The 22,070-nt window shown below is 45.7% G+C and overlaps 1 protein-coding gene across 4 annotated transcripts in view; it reads left to right on the top strand.

Annotated features, from left to right (window-relative positions):
• The window catches only part of LOC112467901 (CUGBP Elav-like family member 4), a 546,980-nt gene that overhangs the window by 10,932 nt on the left and 513,978 nt on the right, over window positions 1-22,070 (top strand). The window lies entirely within an intron of this gene.

Below are 22,070 nucleotides of genomic sequence, written 5' to 3'. Positions count from 1 at the left end.
AAGGTGGTCATGAGAAGCGCTTATTATCAATTCTTTGTTATCTTGGAATAAGAGATTTTATTTCGGTACGATTAAGTTAGAGACAAGGAGACAGGATAAACGCAAGGACACGTGTGGCAGTAAAGCCGGGCGACGACCCCGGTTACTCTATAAGCTCTCCTCCTCTTTCCCCCCTTTGCCCACGTCACTGGGATAACCACCCTTGGCCCCGATCAATCTGGCGTCTGCTCTGCCATCATCGCCTTTGGTTTTCACTATATCTCTGCGTTGGACCGAAGCAAGCACCCATCGTACATCAATGTGTTTCGAACCTACTATACGATGATCAACTGTCAAAATCGGTGATCTGCAAGCGGCGTTCCCGCCCGTCCACGAAATCGATGACGGATAGTTTGGGTCGGTCGAAGATATTGCTAAGGACGTCCGTACGTAAGCGACCGAGGTATATAGATAGATTGCTGTAGGATTGGCGACGTCGGCTTAATCATCTTCGACAGTGCTTTATCGAGATAGCTATCGAGATATGTTACGCAAGAGCGTGTGATCAATATATCTTGTTAATTTAGCAATACGTGTGTTACAACAAAATACCTTGCATATGAAATTTTCAATTCTGTATTTTTTGGTCGTTTATTTTATTTTTTTTTCTCAAAATTTAATATCTGGTTCGTACACAGTTGCGATGTAAGTGACAAGAGTTTTCGCAACGCTTTTCGAACTATCTATCAAAAGAAACGAGACCACGGATTAAACCGCAGACTATCGTACGTTTTCCATTAGGATCCTCTATCGCCCGCAATGCTTCGATAATGTCTTCCAAGTGCGATCGTTCATTCTCTCAGGGGTCAGATATTCGATAAAAATTCGTCCGATTCCGTGAGTGCGGCCGCGTGCACGTTCGCTAGCACGATAGCGCGATTTCATACGCGTTTGCAGTTGGTGCGAGGCCAGACCGACGTCGGGGAAAGGTTGGCTGGCCAGCCAGCCCGGCCTGCCGCAGTTGGCCATCCGTGAACGGCAGTTCGCTTTTTGGCCGGTACGACCGGACAGAAATGTTGTTTAGCTTGATTGAACTTTCGCGGTGCCGGGGGAGGGGGGTCGACTTTCAAAGCAACGCGGCGCAGTGCTGTCTGTACCGCCGCCACCTATCCACCTGCATAAACCTCTGATCTCTTCTGTGTTGTCCGCTGTACATCCAGTCCCGCTTGCTTACTTTTTTTATTGCCCGCGCATTGTTGAAACCTGCCCGTGCAATTCTCTTAACGTCCTTTGTAATGTCGATTATAACAGAGTTTCTCTCCCAATCCTTTTTTACACCGCGAACATCTTTTATCACAAGGAAACCTAATAATATTATTGCAATTTCTCTCCATCTTAAAAAAATCTATACAATTCTCAAATATTTTGACATTTTTTCTTCTAAATTTGAGCATATTTATTTTGACTTTGAAATAAATGGTATATATATTGATGAAATTATACTACAAATAGATTATACACATAAATTTATTTTGCATATATATTTAATGAATTGTGATTTTATTAAACGGTAATTAAAAAAAAAATGGTATGCTATTCGAGTACTTTTTTAGTTTCTTCTAATCGAGAATATTTGATTGATTATATTGATTGATACAATAGTTTTTTCGCATTTGTGGCTTTAAGAAAACATTATTGTCATTACATATTTCTTATTTTTATTTCTCTGAAAATTTTATTTCTCCAGGATTACAACATCTTGCTAAAATGAAGTCTGGAATTGCAAAGCGCTCTTCCATGCACGTAGCATCCAGCATGGCCAGATTTCTCGATCCCTCATACGTGAATCGCATAAAGGGTGGCGATAAGATCGGGATGAAGTTCGCCGAAAGCATCAGAGAGATAGATTCTCCGGGAGGCTCGATATTACTCGCACACTTTACGCATACGAAGTAATCCGTACGCGTGGAGGCGGCATATTGAGCGAGCATCATCCCTCTCTTTTCGCTCGCGAGGACCACAGAGAGAGAAAGAGAGAGAGAGAGAGAGTGAGAGAGATATATCTCGTCTCGGAGGAGCTTGTCTCGGTTTACTGAGAGCGAAGCTATGGTAATCTTTGTCGCTAATACTATTTATCTGGGAACCCAGACCACGCGACGACCCACCCGGCTGTCCGCCTCTTGGCGGGTGGTGCGTTAACGCAAACGGCACGGAGACGCGGCTCGCCAAGATCAACGGCATTCATATTGAACGAGGCGCAGGTTCTGAATATTCATGCCACCGTGTAGGGCGAACGTCGCCGTGCTGCAAGGTGGAGACGACGAAGGTGGAGGCAGACTTAGCCGTCGCCGTGCAGAGGGGTAAAACGCGCCTTAATGCCTCGGTGATGTGAGCAAAACATGCCGCATGGTTGTTACTCATACGGCGCAAAGGATTCGCGTTCTACAACATCGTATACAGGGTGGCTGATACGACAATACAATAACCTTTAGCGTTCGCCTCGACCTGGGGAGGGGAATAGAATGGACGCCGTTCGAATTAATTAATAATTGTTCTTCCTAGTCTGACACTTGTTGGTACCTTTGCTTAAACTCTTTCAAAGTTGGAAAATGTTATTCATCCGTTTTATTGACTAGCGGATTATAATTTCATATCAGATACATTATTAATTAATCGGTAAAGCCGAAAAAAGAAACGCACCCTTCGCGCATCGCCTTTGCATGTACGTCCTGCCATGGGAGGGGGAGGGGCGAAATTATCTATTGATTTTGAATAGGTGGCCACTATGGCGGATTAGGCTGACCAGCAGGTTGCGGTGATTGAGGCTGTGTCTGGCCTTCTGCCCCGGCTGTCCGCCAGCTTTATCATGCGCTCCCACCATTGGCGCGGAACACGTGTAATCAGCCGCCGATCAGCCAAACATGAGGGCCAAGCCGGCCGCATATTATTTTGCGGTCGGCCGCGGCTTACGGAGTAAACGCGGGAAAAATTTATAGCCTCGGGGAGGGATCCGCTGGAAGAGAACAGCGAGCCGCGATCAAATATCCCGCAAAACTTGAAGTTTTCCCGAGGTCGAGTTAGATTAAGTTGGAAACATATGGATACTCTATATGAAACTTTGTTACACGCGAGCACTTTAATCAGGAACTTTATCGAGCGAAAACGTGCCTCCCCACAAAATTGATCGCGCCGAAGATCTGGTCTCGTCGTCGCGATCTGTCAAATATCAAAATAGGATAGCATGCAGAAATCTAGCAGTTGATTTTTATTAGTGTGTCTACTAATAGATTACATGCACAAAATTAAAAAAAAAAGACTAATCACAAAAAACAACTGTAAGCAATTAATCGAAACGTGTCATTGCAAAATGATTTTATCAATTATTTATAAGTGTAAGTTTAGTTGAGTCGAGATTGGATAAATTGATTTTAAGGGGGCGGAAGGGCGGGGACGGAGAAATACAGCGGGATGTCGCGAAATCGTCCGAGAGCGGAAGCGCGATCAAGAGACGCGAAATCATAGCACCGCGAACGAACCGCACGTGAGATAAACGTTTCCCCGCGCGCCGTGCCGTAGAACTGTCCGCTGATTTATTGGGCAAATTAAAGAACTTTCCAGTCGGCATTCCTAACCCTTCCCGCGCTTGTTCTACAAAGTGGCTCTAATTAAAAGACTATAAAGAGTCAGCCGCCATGTAACGGTGGCTCACGTACGGTAGACTGTAGGTTGGTTCGTTGGGCAGGGAGCGGGATTGCGGGGGAAGAATGGAGTGTCTGGGTGAGAGCATGGACGTTTCTTTCATGTCTGACCGTCAGTGTAACGCGCTTAGATGGAAGGGTTGTTTAAAAGTGGAGCGGGTGGCATGAATTCCCAACGATGATGAGGAGAGGAGGGCGGAAAATGCAGGAGTCATGCCGCGAGCAGACTGCGCGCACGTTAACCGATCTCTCCAATTATTTTTACGTCGGTTTGCGAGTAACAACTGTATTACAGAATTCTATTGTTTAACCCGTTAATTTTTACGGTGTGCGACCGCTGCGAGTCTTCGAGCGACGGCGGCACGCGAGGCATGCCGTTAATTCGGAACGTTTTCCTTCCCTAAATCCTAAATCTCTTTCACCGTTATATACACCAGTCGTGGGATATTCGCCCCCCCCGTGTATTTCCAAGATAATTCTATCGCACGCGGAGCGTATCCCCCGAGCCTTCCGCGAGCTCACCCAACGTAGCGTATATATCTTCCGCGGGAAACACGTCAGCGAAAAAAAGGTTTCACAATTCTTAATTCAGTTATTGAAGGATCGATATGGGAAAGTGCCATATCTTGTAATGCGTCAGCGCGAAAACAGGTGGAGGCTGTCTCATACAGTTTCATTCACGTGCCTGCAATCTCCATAATCCAGAAAGAACGTTCCTATACAAAGATAAAATCTGGTTGGATACACAGTTTTCAAGATACAACATTATAAAAATGATAAATCTATTGATTATACAGTTCTTTATATAGTTATTTAGAAAATTGTTATTTTTACAATTATTGTTATATTTTTTAACTGACAAATGTTCTTATTTTTATCATCATTTTTACCTGTTGTAAGTAAATTTATAACAAGAATGCATAATTAATTAATTGTAGACTTTAACAATATTGTTAAATATGTATGTCAATGTACGAGGTATAATTGATATAGCGACCCAAAATTTGCAGACGTGTTCTTGCATGAATTTGAAGCTGATGTCTTCTTAGAGAAACCATCAATAATTTCTAAACTAGCTTCCTATTAATCAAGATATAATGATATAAGAAAGAATCACACACACACACACACACACACAAACTTCAATTTTATATTTAATTTCGATAAATTTTATTTTAATATTTTTGTAAATCATATATCAAGATATATCAAATATAACATAAAAAATTAGAAAATTGCGAGAATTACTTGTCGCGTTTTCATTAATAAGAAAAGATTGATTTTAAATCAGTCAAAGAATTTGTCTGAAAATATTGGCCCGTATAATACAGTTGCGTCTTGTAGACGGCACTCTACTGCAGCGTTGATCGAAAATGTCGTTGTATCCTCTAGAAACGCGCCGGCGTTACGACGCTTTTAAGGGCAGCGATCCGACGCCTTCCTCTTTAATGAGACGAGCGACAGAGCTGTGTGCAGAAGAGGGGGAGGAAGATGTTCTCTCGGTTGCCCATGTCCCGTGGGGTAGGTTGATGCTGCGTATACCTACTATCTCCTTTCGGGAGCGCCGGGGGAGATGGAACGAGATGGAACAGTCACGACGAGACGGGGACGGGACGAGGCGCGTTGGTTCGAATAAGAGACAGATCTATAGCACGAGGGGGGGGGGTCTCGCCGGGGATGAAGGAGGAAAGCAAGCAAGCACAGGCAAGGAAGCAAGGCAGGCAGGCAGGCAGGCAAGCAAGCAAGCAAGCAAGCAAGCAAGCAAGCAAGGCAGGCTTGCGAAACGTTACCTATAGCAGTAGGCCGTGGCTGTATTGATCAAGACGAGGCGGGACGGCGGAGCCTCCCTACGCCTCTATTTCCGTTGTTGGCCCTGTTCTTGCCTCTCCTCGCGCCTACGTGGAGGAGGGTCTTGTTCCTTCGATCCCCTGTTCCACCGCTGCCCTTCTTTTCTTTGGTACTGACCGCAACCTCCGTGTGCTTCCACTGCTGGGGGCGAAACGCCGCCGCCATCGTCCGATACCAACAGTGGGCAATCTCTCACGATCAACATCAGCGACGGTGGTCTTCTGAAATCTATTCGTTTTCAGATGACCAGGCTGCGGGAAACGGAGTGCCGGGCGCTTGGGAACTCGCTGGTTTTTCTCGCCTCATCGATTTTTCTCGTTCTTCGCGTATATTCATGCCGTGAATAATTTACGCGGATAATTTTGTACCGATTTTTCCCCCGAGTCGCACCTTCCGTTTGATTGCTTAGGTCCTTGAGTCAAGTTTGATGTTTCCGCATCATTGCGCCGTTTCAGGAGCCTATTATTTATAGATGACCTGTTCAGATAAAGGATCTTCGGTTCGATGCATCTCCAGCGGAGTGGAGTTTATCAATTTGTCGCGTGAAAAAAAAGAGAGGAACGCATAAAATCGAATTTAATAAATTACATTTATAATATTTATACATTCCTCGAAAAATATCGGTAAATTCTTCTTATATACGTTGGTATATAATTCTTGTACGTATATGTGTATAGATAGAAAAAAGTTACATTCGGGAAAAGGCAAATGGAATGAACTGATGCAAGCTCGATTCTTCTAACCGAGGTCTGTTTTACACTCAGTTCTCTGCACATTTTATTTTTCTTTAGACTTTCTCTCAGAATTTCCCAAGAATTCGACTATATTGCGGCTCGCATACCACCTTCTTTCAAGATGGATCCAACGAATGAGTGAAACAGCTGTTTCATAACATACTGTGTTTTGCCTCGCGATTACAATTCACGAATATTTTTGCAAAGTATCGCAATGTGACTCAACAATATCGCGCCGAAGCCGCTCATACGGACTATGATTAAAGTATATGCGTTGGACATTTCGCGTACCTATTTCTAGTTACAATTCAGCCGGCACCGCGACTGGATACGGGTATGTACACAGTTTTAGCCGGACTTTCCCAGGGAAATACCCAGAAAATTTTATTTCGCCCGTTGTCATGGCAGGCATAAACGGTCAGGGTAACTAAAAAAGAAGAAAAAAATGCACGGACATTCCGTCCGAATACCGGTCCTGGTACGAACGAACGAGTTTACGTTTCAGCCGTCGCGGATCGAGTAAATGTAGGGAAAGATGAGGGATTGCGGTTTTCAGGCTGGATCGAACTGAGAGGAGAGAGGGAACGAGGGATGACCGAGGGAGGATTCGTGTCGCGGGGACAGGCGACTCCCGTTTGAGGGTAGTGGAAAAAAATTTCGCGCCCCCCCTCGTTCCCCCTCCCGCGTGTCCGTGCGCGTGGATTGCACGGGTGTGCGCGCCAGGCACGTATATTTATGCGATACATTACGTATTCGGGTAAATGACACGTGGCTTGATTTACCGTCGTCGGGAATACGGCGGCGGAATAAAACGCGCGAGCGGATGGCACCGCGTGATTCCTGAGTAATGCACCTCGCGCAACGTCGACGCACGCGCGGCGCTACGCTATCTGCATTTTAATCGTCTGGTTCCGTCGCTAATTAATCACGCCGCGCGATGCCGGTGCGTTCACGGTGTATTTTTCGTCGCGATTTATTTACCCGCGGGCGAATTATGCCGCCTTATGATCTCGACCGCACGCTGTTCTCTCTCTCTGCCTCTCTGTCTCTCTCTGCTTGGCGCGCAGCTTGTTGTGGATCTTTTTGCGGAGCATCACATCCAGAACTCCGACATACACGGTCGGAAAATGGTGCTGCAGCTGCATTGGCAACTGCTAATACGCTATGTTTATATTTTATACATCTGTTGCATTGTTCCGTGCCCGACCAATTATTCAAATAAATGTATTCTTATTTACGATATTTTACCCGGCGCCTTTTTCACGATGGCGAACGAAATCGCGACGATTACAGGAAATAATTACGACCGACTGATGTGAATAAAAATTGCTGCGAGATATTGCGCGTTGCACAATGGTTAGAAACAAAGCGCGGATCTTTTTTTAGTTTCACCGAATAACGTGGTAACCGGAGAACATTGTACCTGCATGACCACAGCGTTGATGAGTTGCGCTCTGAGCCGTTCTGCATTTTGCGGGAGATGTAATCTGTAACAGCGATAACAGCAAACAGCAATTTGCAGAATCCAATGTTAGCTGCCCATATCACAGAAATTAATGAGTAACAATCGTGATTTCAAACGGTAATTAGATAGGCAAATTGAAACGCTGCGAATGCCTGCGTAAAGCATATATTTTGTGTTCTCGTGCGCGGGCACAAACGAAACCTTTTACATATACTAGGCACAATGCGCAATTAATCTTCCGCGCGACAGTAAAACAATGCGTTTAAGGACTAGAAGATATTTCATCGCTCTTGTTCCTGGAATTTAGCTGTCTCTTTAACCATGCAATTCCGGATATAGTTCAAAAGTGTGGCACGGCGTCGCGAGATTGTAGTGGCTCACTTTGAACGGTGAACACGGCGCGGTATGGCAAACCCAGGTTTGGAGAATAACTGGGATTTAAGCGCCGAAAGTTTCGTACAGAACACGCACCCAGTTTAATTCCCTTTCGCCTTTCAGCCCTTAAAACTCGCGAACCGACGGCCACGTTCTAATTGATGTAGTTTTTATCGACTTACGCACGCCTCGAGCCGTGGCGTTATTCATTCAATGATTTTCGCCAGCCAGAGGGTTGAAAGAAACCGCATCGTTTACCGGCTTCTCCACGGCGTGCGCTTTCGCACCCTCGTTCGATCTATTGCCGCCTTCTTTGAATGCTTTCTACTTAACGAAATCAATATGCTAAAAAGTGACTTGCCACGTATTATAATTTGTAAACTTCTGAATATAGATAAATTAGAAAAATGTTACTGATGCAAAAATACATTTGGCGTTCGTATTTATAGTAGGTATGTATTATAATTGTGCTGAAAAGAAAAGGACGAGAGATATACGCAAATATAATTATATTTTAGAAACTTGAACATTTTTTGTGAAAGAATGTTCGTATCTTTTAATTAGAGTGCGCATAAATTTTATTTCTCTATGATTATTAATTTACATACGTTTAGACATAATTATCCAGGCTTACATTAACCTGGTTATGGACCAAAATTTTTATCATTCTGCGACGCAGAATGAACGTAGCGAGATAAGATGAAAATGGTCGCTGAAAGTCTGTTGCTTCATAAGACCAAAGCAGAGGTCAGAGAGATAGCGAGATAGAAGGAACTCCTTAGGAAGAGTAGTCCGCTACCTCGCGATCCAGACAAATGCACTCCAGTTGTTTTCCCCGGCTCGTTCCGTTCCGGTCTTTATCAAATCTCCTCTCCCTAGCCCGGGTCGGGGGGGCTTTCCGCAGTTTGGAAGACGCGGCCGATAAGGTCCCCTCACTTGCGCCGCGGATCGCGCTTGACGAAAAAAGGACGGAAGGAGACGAGCGGGCCGTGCCCGGAGGCAGGAGAAGCCCACGATAAATACTTTCCACCACGTCGCAAAACAGAACGGGAGGGAAGATGAGGGCGAGGATGACGGTAGTTCCGCGGGTGCGGAGTGTGAGAGAAAAGAAAAAAGGAGGGAGGGAGGGGGGAAAGAGAAGAGAGCTTCTTCACATCTTTCTACTCGCCGTTTCGCAACGGAGTCGAAAGTTTCCACTCTGAAGGAAACTTGAGTAGTTTCACCAATCGAGAGGCACTCTACTTGTGCGTTCACCCCCTTTCTTTATATCTCTCTTTCTTCCTTTCTCTTTGCAGAGATGCTCTCCGTGCCAGTTAAAATCGAGCTTCTTTCAGTGGCCGAATATTTAATTGAGACACCTCGCTACAATTAAATGGTTTCAACGCGTGCAGAGACATACATTAGATATTTATGTGTCGAATAGAAAGTAGGTAAATAGTTAATTACATTGACAGACCATTGACGAAAGATGCTGTGTATGGTGAGAAATTTATCTTAGTTACGACTTTAATTTTTACGAATCGGCCTCAACTTTTACATCCGCTTTAAGTATGAATTATACATGCACTGCAATGCTTCATACATTAAGGCCACATTAAGGAACGAAAGGGAAGGTTGTTGATTTACGGATTTTTCGCGACGTGCACATTATTTCATAGCTGCACCCTCGCACGGGGGGTAAGGAAACTTAGCTACGCGGCTATGGAGTGAAGTGCAGACTGCGGGAAAGGGAAGTAAGAAGAGAGGAAAGAACCGGGGAGTAGCTCCTAGCAGACTGGCGCGAGGATGGAGCTGTCCCAACGGAGGGGGTGCGGAATATCGTCTCGGTCCTAGCCCTCTCTCGCTGCCGCGAGCGCAGCTGCCGTACTTTTAATATTGTTCTACCAGACTTAAAATATGAGACTGCGCCACAACTCCGGCCTCGTTGCAGGCTTCGAGGTCCGTTTCCGTCCTCCGGTCCAATCCTCCTTATGAAGAAGGAGACGCCGTGCCGCGCCGCGCCGCGCCGCGCCGGGTCTCCGGTAATCTACTTGCGCGTAATAGCTTCGAAAAATCTCTCCTCCACCTAACTCGCGACTCTGAGAAATTACGTAGCAGCAATAATCACTAATTACCGAAGAACTTTCTCCGGAGGTCTCCTTATTAAACAGCGAGTTTCATTTATCTCTCAGGAAAGCGGACGATCGCCACGGCACAGATACGGCGCGCGCGTTTTTCTCTTTTTGCTATAAACGTGCCGTCGGACCGACGATAACAACTATAATATACCTCGTGTTGTTTGTAGCCGTCGCGAATCTGCGCGAAGTATCGCGCTCCCGATATCGAACGCAAGCGCTGACCACTGGGATTCGCGAAACTCCGGAGTGTCAACGCTCAAGTTTGTTTCCACGTCAATACATTTATCAAGGATATTTTTGCAACCGGCCACAATTCTCAGCATTGGATCGGTCATTTTTTCCCTGATAAAAAATAGGGGAGAGCTGTGCGGCGAAAAAAAGCGAGCCAGTAGGACGTATTTGTGGCGTGCCGAGTGCGCCGGAGCATGAAGTACAACCTGTTTGTTTCGATACGTCCGAACTGCCGTTTGTCTTAATTGTTTACCAAATTTGCTTTAGACCGTGGCACCGCTCTGTCACTTCCCTTCGAACTCTGCCGCTCGCCCAGTTCTCCTGTATCGACTGCACGGTGCCCCCGCGTGCACACGGTCCCGGCCCGCGGATTTGTTTGTTCGCAAAGTTCCGGCGCATTACATCAGAGGTGTCTGCCACGGTCCTACGATTCCGCCCCGTTGCGAATTCCTACGTTCGCAACTTCGTAGACGCGGCTCCGCTGTTATATGTATATATGAACGTATAATACATATATGTGCCGCATCTGCACTCTTCACGGAGATCTCTCGGCGAGGTGACTGCCGGTCCGACAAGATATATCGCTCTTCTTTCCGACCGCCGGCGCGCAGATACCGGCGCGGATAGTTTCCGTTCTATATTTTATCGGTATTTTGAAATTCAAGGAGTCGCGGCCGCGGAATTTCTTCCCGAAATTCGACCCGCACGGACTCGACTCACACTTTGAAATTTTAACACTCGCGCGCTCGACAAGATACACTGCCCGTCCGTAAGATTGGTGTAGACATTGTTGCCTTCGTTTCTCTTCAAATTATGTCATTTGCTGATAATAGAAGCGGCCCGATATAACATGTTATTTTTAGTTTCTACACGCGTTTGTTCTTCTTATTAGAAGTTTTATCATTAGAACACATGTCGAGAAACATGACGTTGAGTTTATGACTGTAATATCGCTGAAATTCATATGCCGAACATCGCGAAATGTATACAGAGAGCTAGTTGAAGGAATTAATACGCGAAATAGGCTATACAAACTCCGAATTGACTATGGGCATAAAATGTAGTCCGTTGAAACTCCGAAGTTGTAATTCTGGATGATACCCCGAGGATTAATATTACATGAGATTAATATTACGCGTACTAAAATTGATATTAAACTTAGAAACCAGATTATTAGGAAAGTAAAAAATTATGAATTATTTGTTCTGCCAAATTTTATTTAATATTTTACAAAATTTAACTTGTATTTTTCTCAAATACCAGTAGTATATGTTATTCGAATATTCTGTTTCAAATTCTCAAATGTTTTAATGACCGCAGAAAATCGGCGATAAAGTATACTTCAAAACGCTCTTGTTAAAAATAAGTATATCGTCATTGAATATTAACACCCTATCGAAGACTCTCGACACAGTTGCAACGAAGATCGATGTCGCAGGTTTGCTACGCAAACAGGGTTGGCGCCTGCCTCTGCCACTCGACAAGAGGACCGAAAATCCCCCGATAAAACGCGTTCGCGAAATATTCTGTGTCGCGACACAAACGAAATGCAAATGGCCAGGCTACGCGTCGCACAGACGTTTGGCAACACTGTTTGGGTTTCGTCCGAGGGGTGGTTTTGGCAGTCGGTAGGTGAACATAGAGGGTGTATACAAGACAGATAGAGCCACGAGAGAACATACGAAAGAGAGAAAGAGAGAAAGGCTGAAGAAGTGAGACGAATGAATGAACACGAGTATGAGAAAAGAGAGAACGAGTGAAAGGGAGAGATGAGGGATGAGTAAAGGGGAGGGAACGAGATGAGAGGCAGGCTGCGTTGGGTTGTTGTTACGTCCCGTCCGTCAACACCTCGCCGCCCTCGGCCAAGGGAAACTATAAAATACACGCGACATCGCCCACCCTGCCCGCCGCTGCTTTTTGGTACAGCGAACACGTTATATCCGAGCCGATCGGCTACGACTACGACTATACGCTGCCGCCGATGCTCTTCGTCGAACTTTGCGTTCGATTCCGCGCCGTTCTCTTCTCGAATCCGCCGTATTTCGGATACTCAACTACCGAACGATGATTCACGCATTCGACATACGCATACGCCCACGCCGATAACACTGTCCGGCTAACTGCCGGATAGTGGATTTACGATGAGTTCCAGATGATTATCTCTTCGCGCTCGGCGTCGCGCAGCCGGAATTACCCGCCGCTTCGCATTCGCACGCTAATTGAAACGATCCCGGCTCCGCGCCCGGGATTCAAGCAATTTCCGCGGACGCGCTATTTCACCAAGTGGATGGAGGTCGCGACGACAGCTCAAGGAAGTTTCGCCGACGCAGCCGCCGTCGCCAATTCCGGGGAGTAATTATAAGTTGAGCGAGAAACGAGGGGAGACATCGCGGAGGATGAGCGCTGGTCAAGCACGCGTCCCCTCCCCTCCATTGTCCTTACTTTAATATTGCAAGATGTTTTTCGGCGTACACGCGCCAACGATATACATTTTGCGTGTAAATCCGTGATCTCGTGGCGTCGTGACGCTTGCGTGGCTTCAGCTCTATAGGGTCGTCGCAGTGAAAGGGTCGGTCGGCACACCGAGAGACATGTCGGACCTATAAAATAGGGGAGTGCGTGTTTTACGACCCATGTAAATCCTCGTGTCTCCGTGTATTTGTTGTTTAATTTAGATGTTTTCTACTTCGCGCCGGTATATTCGCCATATGGCCCATAGTGTTTCTCTCGTGGCGCAAACTCGTTGAATCCAGGCCGCTGCAATTAGTCTTTTCAACATGTGCGATAGCTATTACACACAGAGAAAATGTGTACCAATATGTAGTGACTGTTTCTCAAATCGGATTGTTTCTTAAATCTTGAATTATTCGACGGACCGAAATTTAACAAGTGAGTATTACATAAAGGATATAATGTCTGTTAACAATAACAATTTTTCTCAGGAACTAAGGTAACTGTAAGGTATTAAGCTGCTGCCAAATGGAAGAAAGTCAGAATTGTAGAAAATGTCCGAGTAATAATATATCAGCCGGATGTAACGGCGCGGTATTGGACATTTGCGATTTCCGCGGAGACCAGTAGACCGGTGGTCTATCGTTGTTGACAAACGAAGGAAGGGCTAGAGGTTCGAGACGTCGAATAGGATTTAGACGATCTGAGGATGGAATGGCATCGAGGGTGGGTCCCCACCGAGGAAATAACGTCGGCAGCCCGCCGAATGGCAAACGCTACACAGGAGAGAGTGTGGTAGCACAATCAGGCTTGATGCCAAACAGTTCTAGCCACTCCCAACCGGTTCCACCCGTGGGATTGGTTGGCAATTACAAGATGTGCGATAATCCGCAGACTTGGCAGCGGGTGCCGCTTGCGTTAACCCACCAAGATTAACACTTACCTACACGTAACTCTTGGCTGCCGCTTGGCTGCCGCTTCTGCTTCTGCCTCTTGCTTCTTCGTCACCAGCCCCACCGCGCGCCGTTTCGCCTCTTATGGATATTAATAACGTATCTTCCTGTACCTCGTAAGAGTGTTACACCGTCTGTAGAACCGGCAAGAACCAAGTTTCTCGACCCACAAAGAAACCACCTGTCTACCGTAATTTTCTACGCATCCGGAGCGGCAGGAAAACCGGAGAAAATTGCATAAGTTCCTAGAACGTCGCACGGTGAAGTGTTAATTGCGATTTTTGTCTCGTTTACGATGTTTCTTATCGTTGCTTACATCGCTGCGATATATTTCCAGCAACCTCCACAGAAAGAATCCACGATAGCTTCCAGAAAAAAATGTCTATTACAGAAATGTGAATTTAATCCGCGCTATTTTGTAAATACGAAATTGATTAAGGCATAGTTTATATATCTTTGTGCAACATTTAAAGCGTCCCGCATCGATTTCAACCGTTATCAGGTTCCATGGAAGCTGCAGGCTTCCGCGGAGGAGCTCTACGTAACTCAACCAGAGGAGAACTACCGGGGGGATTAAAGTTGCTCTGGCAAAAGTCCCTGAATCTTGCGGACTATGTCGGCCGACCCTCAGCAGCAGAACTTAGATTTATGCCGCGAAACCCTTGGAATTACCGAATCGAGGATTTATTTCTCTTTTCGCTCCCGTTCGCTTTCCTCACCTTCGCGTATAGGTGGAACGCATCTAATCCCGCGAAAGCAGAAATGCAGAGGAGTAGTAAGGTGCGAGTTAATATCTCTCTTTCTCGCTATCGCTTTCTTTCTATCTGAATCATTAGATAGTAGCGCGATAGAAATAATTGTCTGAAGTCGAGCTTGTCTCGAGTATTATTTTTTTCCGACACATCAAATTTTTCACCGAGATACAAGAGGTTGCATGCGATTCAACTATTACATCAGTGTATCAGAGTGAGACTCTCATAATCATTACCGCCATTTCCGAGCGTATCAGCGATAGCTAAAGAACTTTTAAAGTCTGGAATCTGGAGGACGGTTGTTATTTGGCGAGGAAGATAACTGGTTTCTCTAATTGTGGATTTGCAGTTTCATTTAGCTATTGATTTCTCGCATTAAGGTCAATGGGAAGGTACTGCCGTTATATCGTATAACCGCATTTGATGACGTTACATTAGTCCCGTAACAGACAGACTGTGGTTAAATGTCTATTCGACCGGAAGTCAGATAGCAGATTGTCATGTATAGAGCTACAAGCAATGATTAATTTCCATCCGAGGAATTGTAAGAAATTAAACGCGCGCTTGCATTAACTATTAGACTTTGCTATTTTCATGTTTGAATTAGATCAGAGAATAATCTAACGGGTGTTCATTCCACGCGAGTAACGTGTCAGATTTTCTTCTGAAATCAGTTTTGCAGTTTTGAATCGCCGTGATTTCTTTGAAATAAGATAGAATTATTAATTTACTTGTGAGTTCTTGCTGTTTTTCAACGTATTAATTGCACGCTTTTAAAATGGACACGGCGGTCTGAGAAGAGAAAGAAAAAACAGACGGATAACGAGCGCGGAAGGTCCGACGGTACTTTTTATACTTGTCACACACATCGGGCGCGGTGTTTCGCGAGTGCCATGCCGCGCGACTGCAGGAAACGTTTACGACTAATGCAGACGACCGCGTCAGACACCTTAAAGGTTAGCATGCACGTGAGCCATTCGTCGAAGCGTGCTTAACAAGGTGTACCTGCGGCGCGACACTCGTAAACGGAAACTTAAACGGTGCCACGGTGACTCTTGGAACGCGTTTAAATTCCATCGGTCGGTGCGCGAGACGCGAGGCGCAAAATATCCACGGTCTTTCGCTAAATACATGGCGTTCTCGTCTGCTTGATGAGAGAAGCGGAGAATCGCCGAGAATGGAAGGTGGCACGATAGATACGGATAAGGTAACTACGTGTCGCGAACCTCCGCGACCTCTCTTCATTCTCCGTTAATTTATGCGCGTGCACACCTAATTAAAACCAGGGCGCGAATGGTACTCGGTCTCGTGCACCCGCAGGTTATCATAATGACTCGCGCCAGTTTTGCTCTGTTTCACTCGATCGTGAGTTTGCTCCGCGGATCTTAGCCGACTGTGCTCTCCCCCTGCCACTTCTCGCTCCTATCTCTCGTCCCCTTATCCTCATGTCGTGGTAGCCCGGAATACTCCGGACGAGTCTGGCAAATTGAAGACCCTCACAGACAGCTACGAAGTGTTGATTCGCGACGAGAAATTTTAACCTGTTATTTCAGCGGCTCGAAATCGTTTTTCTCGAAGATACGTTTTTAGACTCTTTAGACTCTTTGTAATTTTTTATATCTATTTTGCTGTATAAACAATTATGAAGTACAATAATGTAGGTACATTTCCACATTTCGACCATTCTGCGATAAAGATACGAAAAGAATTCCAGGTCTAGTACACTTGAAAAAAATGATGTATTAACAACAGTCTAATTTCTAATTGGAAATAATCTTATTAATTCAATACATCATGCTCTTGTTTTAATAAAATAAATTGTTATTGAATTAACAAGATTATTAGATTTAATGCTATTAATATTTTTTTTCACCTTGTAGTTGTACATTCAGTTATCCTACCCATTTAATTTGCAGATATACATATAACAAAGATATTTGCAGAATTAAAGCTCTTGTTTTGAAATCTTGTTTTCTTATTTTCTACTTTTCCATGATAAAATTTGCAAAACCGCGAAACTGCACTCGATGTTCCCTTATCGCGGACAATCATTTAATATCGAAAAATTATCATCACTCACGAAGCTTCATTAGGGGACATCCATTATTATGGAAATGAATCGTCGTCGTAAAAGAAGGAAAGGAGCCCGTCGTCCTAGGTTCTATCAACAAGGCGACAAGTCTAATGCCGTCGCCGTTGTCGTCACTGAAAGATAGAGCACGCGCGATGCACTAACGAGATACAGTCATTAGACGTATTTAGTTTACGAGCGTGGCGGGAGGATCCCTGATGGGCAAAAATTCAATAGACCTCCATGCGATAGAACACGGTTCGCTGGCACTGTTAAACGGTCCTCCACTCACGTAATGCTCCGCCACTTATAACGGACGGAAGACGTAGGAGAGAAAGGAGGAGATTGGACAGCCAGATATTATATAAGTTTTATAACCGGGCCGAGCACCCCCTCATGAACGCCCTTCTATCTTCCCGCTGCCGGCAGCGTTGTTGTTTTCGATTTGCGGCGAGACATTCATTATCGTCGATAACTGTTTTCGATTTGTTTCGAAAAGCTTGAAAAAATTTGTGATTATCCACTTCTAAAATATTGTAAATTAGATGATATTTGATCGTAGCTTATTTTATTCAGATGGAACATATTAACGTACAACTTATATTCTACTTAGTTTTCTCATTTAGTTTTATTGAGACTATATCGTTATCAAGAAGAAAACTGATCTAGATTTTCAATTTTAAGTATTAAAATGTAATAGAGACTGCGCAAACTGAAGAAAGCACGCGTATTACGAACGCCAAACGCCATACTTTGATATCACAAGAAACTTTGACGTTAGCGAAATTGTTCCGCTGACTGTACGTAAATGGAATAATATTTATCGTTGACCTACCGCGCACAAACTTTTCGCACAATGTCATCTCGGTTGATCTCGCATCCCCGCAGCTCGCGGGGGAGCGTGTGACGCTCGACGACGGCGACGGTCGCCCATATATATATCGTTTCACTTTTCCTTTTTGTGTTCGATTTTCCCTTCGCTCCACTTTCGCAGCTAGTGAGCGTGCACGTAACCACGGGCCGGTAATTTGCGAAAGTACGAACGTCTGCTCAGACGGAGGGACGACTCGCGGAATATAAGAACGCGGGACTTGTTGCTGGTTCCAAGCGGCAGCCCGGAGTCCCGCAATATACCGGAGGAATTCGATGGTTTATTGGCTTTCCTTGGACGTGGTAGAACAACGGGCGGAAGAAGAGGAAGGAGAAACGGCGGCGGGCGGAAGGAGCGCGGCGAAAAAGGAAGAGAAATGGCAGCGGGAGAAACAGAAAGGATGAACGGCGGATAGAGAAGGAGAGCTAGAAAGGGAGAGCGGTGTGAGAGAAAGAAACGAAAGGAGCGAGACTGGTGACTATAGACCGCGGCGTCGGCTTGTTTATGGGAGTGCCGATGCGCACCATCTGCTCAAAAAGACTTGTTGTTCTAAATGTGTACACTTCGCGTGCACCGACCGATGTGCACAGACCAGTTGGCACAACGAAATCACCGATCGTATCTCACTCCGCTTCTACGCTTCGGTCGCAGGTAGAGCGTAGGTCACCGCTCTCTCATTTTTCGACAAACGCCAGTTGAGGGGGAGACCGTCTCGCAACGACGATTAATTTGTCGTCACGGCTATTCTGGGACTACAAATTTCGTTTTGTTTCGAGCGAGTTACACGCCGCCGATTGCACAGGAGACGGAGACACGCGTGGCCGTTTGACGAACATTGTTGATAACGCATTTAAGCATTTAAGCATGTTTACGGCGACATCGAATATATATAATTACCGGTCTTTAGGAAGCCTTAAAAGTAATTAAGCGTGTTAACTCTATAAGCGGGCAATATCGCGTTACTCCGACTCCTTTCGTCGACATCGTCAGTTCCTCGCGTCGAAGGTAGCTCAACGTCGTCGTCGTGACGGCCTCGGGCACGCGTCCGGGTATAAGGAGGTCCATTCGCGTGGGCAAGAACGGCAGTTGAGGACAAACGTGCCACGCGCGCCTTCGACGCGGGTGATGGTGTTCTCTCCCTCCGGGGAAAACAAAGAAGGCTCTAAACAGCAGGCTCGGGTGGAGAGGAGTTTCCAGCGAGCGCCTCGCGCACAATGGCACAGTTAGGGTTACAAGCTTCTTGACGAGTTGCCAAGTCGCGTCGTTGACGGCGAGCCCTCTCCTTTGTCGCCGTCGCCAGTTAGACGTTGCGCGACGGTGACAATCGCTCCTGCGAGCGACGACGACGACGACGACGACGACGACGACGGCAGTTCGGCGCGGCGCGGCGCGGCGGAGGAGGCGACGCTGGCGGCGTCGACGTCGGGCGTCGTCGTCGCCTTCGACGGCACAAAGTACCCGCCACCCGCTTCCCTTCTGCCCGCTTGGCGAGCCAGCCACCCGACGACCGCACGTCGGCGTTTGATCCGCTGGCCGGAATTGAAACGGAGCCAATGAATCTACCAAGCGGGATTGCGATCCTGGAGAAATCAAACCCCGGAGGATATCGCCTCGTCCGAGGCGCTTATTCCTTTTCTTGTCTCGCCAGGCGGGGGGAGAAAAAGTTTGCCGACTGAGAGCGATGGGAGGATATACCTTCTTCGATGAGGCGGATTTAAGTACCTTTATTTTCTTTGCTCCCCGTGATGGCATTTCTCGTTCGCGTTCGTGATTCACGCAGCTGTACTTGTGCTATACGATCATATACTTTGTGTGTCTGATGTAGAGCGAATTAAAAAGAGAGAGAGAAAGATACGCTAAAAGAAAGACTACCACTTTTCGAGATTACTAGAATCGTTTTGTAAAAGCGACCTACTTGGATGAGATACAATATGTTAGCCTTATCGAGTATTCGATAAAGTCATCCTATTTTTACACTTGCTTGTCATCTTTTCGTTTTGGCCTCGATATGATTGTTAATTTCCCTTCGTGGAAGCGTTAGGAAATAGTCCGAGTATCTTATCAGAAAATCGCGTTACCGATATACGCAAAGAAGCAACGACATTGCCGCCGCGTGACTTGGGATTCCGCGGCGGTATTTCAGCCGTGAATTATCGAAATTGCACTTTAAGTCGAATCTGATTCCACCGGAGTAAGCCGAAGCCCGAGCGATTTCAGAAAACGTGTCCGCTTTACCTTGTTGAGATCTCGCGCCGCCGCAAAAAGAGAATCCAGGCGGTTTTATACCCACACACGAAGAAGCCCGGAACACACAACGGCTATACGTACGCTATACGGATGCGGTCGCGCGGACATATAGGTATATGTACACACGTCTACGTGAAGGTACCCGCGGACAGATGCCGGAATGGAAGTCGAGCCTTGGGAAAGCCACGCACGTAGCCGCGGGGGATAGAGGCGGCCGTAGGTTGGCTTGGCAATGATCGCCACCCGGTGACTGTGCCAGCCATTAACGGACACGTGTCTCTATCTGGTCCTTGCGCTAGAATCGCGAGATTTATCGCCTAGAACGACACGTCGCGCCGCCGAAGACTCGAGTGTATTTTTATCACGCGTCATCGATCGCTCGCGTGTTAGTTTCTCGTCGACAGACTCGTATGTGCGCATCAGCCAATTGATCGTTGTTGACTTCGTATTTAGAGCATTAGACCATTAGAGCGTTTCCATTGAATGTAAGGCACTTCACACGCGATATTCTGTGTTTCTTCAAAGAACTGACTTGCTAAAACTTGCTTCTTTTTTGAGCTTTCAAACAGATCGAGTTTATCTTTAATTATCATTAAACGGCTGCCTGAAGTTCGAAATCATAAGACACATCTGCGTACTAAACTCTAGCACAAGATCTACTGGAGCAGCAGATGTTTCCAGACAGTGAAGGTACTTTCTTCCACGAACAGTCTCTCGATATTATATATGTGATAGAAGAAAATAGAAAAAAAATTATATCTTTCGAAGAAACGCTTTGATAGATATGTCAAATCGCGAATGGATCCTCTATTTTGCGAGGCGAACCAATTGTGAATTTGTAGTCGCAGATATGTTCTTTTAAACGGGAACGGCTATTAGTAGCACGCGTTGCCAAATCTCCGTCAATCACATAAGTTTCCTCGAACCGCACGGCCGCAATCAATATCGCCGCCAATATCAGTTTTCAAAGGATACAATCGTATCTGCAAACTTATTGTTATCGCGATAACAGCATCGCGCTCACGGCTACGCTGGGTGGTTTAATGTTATGCGTTCGCAAATAACGGCGCGATTCATTTTAGCAGCAGGACCCCGCAGTGGTTTGTCAATGGCTCGATAGCGGCGTCGGCGCTCGGCTGTTCCGGTCATTAAAACTTGATCCATCGAACTATTTGTCCGTCCGTACACGCTGGCAATCCCGAAAGTCTCGTTTTTCACGATATCGCCTCCCTGACGTGGAGCTCTCGTTCACATTTTTTATGCGGCCGCCTATACATCATCGTAACGGTGAAAGCGAAGCGCGACAGATAATTCACGTGGAGCCCGGACAGCGCTCGTAAAGCTGATAAAAGTGGCAGAGAATGACTTATTTTAATTGAAACGTTCGTAATCATTTCGCGATTGATCTGTGTATACGAGCGCGACACGGAACAAATGGGCCATAATGTCACCATATCATAATAATATTGATGCAAAAATATCGATGTCTCACATATATATTGTAAAATAGAACGTCTTTCCGGCTTTATTATCGATTTTTTTATCAAGGCCAAGATTATGCTAATTTTTATATTAGATAATCATGTTTATTTGGAGAATAATAGAACTTCTGACTATAAATATGATGTACTACATTGGCCGAGAGCTACATCAATGTCTACCGAATAATTAAATAACTCCGCAAAACACGATTCGCGTATTAATCTGTTAAAATATATTTCAAAATTGAATTTGCGGTTTCTATTTCTAAATCTTGCTATTCTCTCCCTTCACTTTCTTCCTCTATAGCGAGTTTTGGTTAGCGATACGAGTCGAACATGCTCGATACTATTGTGGCTTTTATTGTCATGCAAAAGTTCGAGCTTATGCTCGATGTGGAGCAATTCAGCAGTCGGTTGGACACAATAGACCGGACAGTCGACCCGCTACAAAATATGCAAATTCGGCCGACGTCGGAGCCGGTCTGACAAAAACAATAAACGCGAACGATTGCATGTGTTCATACATCGATGGATTCATAAAAATATCCATACGAACAGGGGCACGGATAGAAAGGGATAGAGAGAATGGTGGTCGGGATGGGCTAAAGAGGAAAGAGAAAACGCCGCACGGTGCGAGAGTGGAAGTACAATATTATTTAGCCGCAGTGTGAAACCGTCCGCCCGTTACATTCTGTACGAATTGACTACTAGCGAATTTACGGAAGAGAACGAGGCGTTTTCCTATTATGTAGCGAATAGAAATAACGATGGAGAGAGAGAGAAAGAGAGAGAGAGGG

Source organism: Temnothorax curvispinosus, unplaced genomic scaffold (genome assembly GCF_003070985.1).
Source record: "Temnothorax curvispinosus isolate PA1 unplaced genomic scaffold, ASM307098v1 QBEX01017878.1, whole genome shotgun sequence".
Lineage (NCBI taxonomy): Eukaryota > Metazoa > Arthropoda > Insecta > Hymenoptera > Formicidae > Temnothorax > Temnothorax curvispinosus.
Note: the sequence above shows the minus strand (reverse complement) of the source record. Positions and strands in the feature narration are given on the sequence as shown.